Below are 2,783 nucleotides of genomic sequence, written 5' to 3' on the forward strand. Positions count from 1 at the left end.
TGGACATCACAATTTCGTGCACCAAGTTTTTGGCGCTGTTGCCGGGGATTGTTCGAGTTTGGACAACTGACGGTTCATCTTGTTGCTCAGATTAGGTAATTTTCTTTTTGTTTTCTTTTCAAAAATTTTTCAAAAATATTTCAAAAATTTCTCATCTGTTTTCGAAAAAAAATAATAATAATAATAAAAATGTTTTCAAAAATATATTTTTCTTCAGAATTTTTAAGAATGAATTCTAGTGTTTCATGATGATTTGTTGAATCCTGGCTGGCTGTAAGCCATGTCTAATTTTTGGACTGGGGTTTCAACTTACCATCACAAATGAAGAGATTCTCACACACTTAGTTGCTCTATACATGAAAAGTATCCATATCTGCTGAAGCTTGGTTGGCCATTGGCCATGTCTAGTGTTTTGGACTGGAGCTTTCATTGAAAGCTTGGCTGGCTAGTGAGCCATGTCTAATTCCTGGACTGAAGCTTAGACTAACATGGCAAGATTCCTGGAATTCATATTAAAAATTTTGGAATCCTTATTTTTTCTTTTTCATTTAATTTTCGAAAAAAAAATCCAAAAAAATTAGAAAATCATAAAAATCAAAAACATTTTTTGTATTTCTTGTTTGAGTCTTGAGTCATATCATAAGTTTGGTGTCACTTGCATATGCATCTTGCATTTTTTTCGAAAATATCATGCATTCATAGTGTTCTTCATGATCTTCAAGTTGTTCTTGGTAAGTCTTCTTGTTTGATCTTGATGATTTTTTGTTTTGTGTCTTTTCATGTTTATCAAAAATTCTAAGTTTGGTGTCTTGCATGTTTTCTTTGCATTAAAAATTTTTCAAAAATATGTTCTTGATGTTCATCATGACATTCAAAGTGTTCTTGATGTTCATCCTGACATTCATAGCATTCTTGCATGCATTCATTGTTTTGATCTAAAAATTTCATGCATTGCATCATTTTTCTTGTTTTTTCTCTTGCATCATAAAAATTCAAAAATCAAAAAAATATCTTTCCCTTTTTCTCTCATCAAATTCGAAAATTTGAGTTGACTTTTTCAAAAATTTTTAAAATCAAGTTGTTTCTTATTAGTCAAATCAAATTTTCAATTTGAAAATCTTATCTTTTTCAAAATCTTTTTCAAAAAACAAATCTTTTTCAAATTTCTTAGTTATTTTCGAAAATTTCAAAAATATTTTTCAAAAATATTTTTCTTATTTTTATATCAAATTTTCGAAAATAACATAATCAATTAATGTTTTGATTAAAAAATTTGAAGTTTGTTACTTGCTTGTTAAGAAAGATTCAAACTTTAAGTTCTAGAATCATATCTTGTGATTTCTTATGAATCAAGTCATTAATTGAGATTTTAAAAATCAAATCTTTTTCAAAACTAATTTCTAAAATATCTTCTTATCTTACCTTTTTCAAATATCTAATTTCAAAAATATCTTTTCCAACTTCCTAACTTCTTATCTTTTCAAAATTTGTTTCAACTAACTAACTAACTTTTTGTTTGTTTCTTAACTTTTTCAAAACTACCTAACTAACTCTCTCTCTCTCATTTTCGAAAATATCTTCCCCTTTTTTCAAAATTTCTTTTTAATTTATTAATTATTTTAATTTTTAAATCTTAATTTTCGAAAAATACCAACATTTTTCAAAAACCATTTTCGAAAATCACTAACTCTTTTTCAAAAATATTTTTCGAAAATTCTCCCTCTCCCATCTTATTCTATTTATTTATTCATCTACTAACATCTCATCTCACATCTCTGCCATCCTCACAGTTGTGTTTCTTTCTTTACATCATACTCTTTGTCTCCCCCTTTTCTTCTACTCACACAGGGATCCCTATACTATGGTATAAAGGACCCATATTATTATTATTATTTTTTCTGTGCCCTCTTCTTTGTCATATGAGCAGGAGCAAGGATAAGAACATTCTTGTGGAAGCAGATCCAGAACCTGAAAGGACTCTGAAGAGAAAACTAAGAGAAGCTAAAATACAACAATCCAGAGATAACCTTTCGGAAATTTTCGAACAGGCAGAGGAGACGGCAGCCAAAAATAATAATAATGTAAGGAAGATGCTTGGTGACTTTACTGCACCTAATTCCAATTTACATGGAAGAAGCATCTCCATTCCTGCCATTGGAGCAAACAACTTTGAGCTAAAACCTCAATTAGTTTCTCTGATGCAGCAGAACTGCAAGTTTCATGGACTTCCATCTGAAGATCCTTTTCAGTTTTTAACTGAATTCTTGCAGATATGTGATACTGTTAAGACTAATGGAGTAGATCCTGAAGTCTACAGGCTCATGCTTTTCCCTTTTGCTGTAAGAGACAGAGCTAGATTATGGTTGGATTCTCAACCCAAAGACAGCCTGAACTCTTGGGATAAGCTGGTCACGGCTTTCTTAGCCAAGTACTTTCCTCCTCAAAAGCTGAGCAAGCTAAGAGATGATGTTCAAACCTTCAGACAGAAAGAAGGTGAATCCCTCTATGAAGCTTGGGAAAGATACAAACAGTTGACCAAAAAGTGTCCTTCTGACATGCTTTCAGAATGGACCATCCTGGATATATTCTATGATGGTTTATCTGAGCTATCAAAAATGTCACTGGACACTTCTGCAGGTGGATCCATTCACCTAAAGAAAACGCCTGCAGAAGCTCAAGAACTCATTGACATGGTTGCTAATAACCAGTTCATGTACACTTCTGAAAGGAATCCTGTGAGTAATGGGACGCCTATGAAGAAGGGAGTTCTTGAGGTTGATACT

General features: G+C 31.7%; 1 non-coding gene across 1 annotated transcript; it reads right to left on the bottom strand.

Annotated features, from left to right (window-relative positions):
- Nucleotides 1-2,453: 2,453 nt before the first annotated feature.
- LOC148567368 (small nucleolar RNA R71) lies at nt 2,454-2,561 on the bottom strand. Its single transcript, XR_015883096.1, has one exon. It is a non-coding gene; the product is annotated as a small nucleolar RNA R71 (small nucleolar RNA).
- Between the last annotated feature and the right edge of the window lie 222 nt (nt 2,562-2,783).

Source organism: Arachis ipaensis, chromosome B4 (assembly GCF_059453495.1).
Source record: "Arachis ipaensis isolate K30076 ecotype BB chromosome B4, ASM5945349v1, whole genome shotgun sequence".
NCBI lineage: Eukaryota > Viridiplantae > Streptophyta > Magnoliopsida > Fabales > Fabaceae > Arachis > Arachis ipaensis.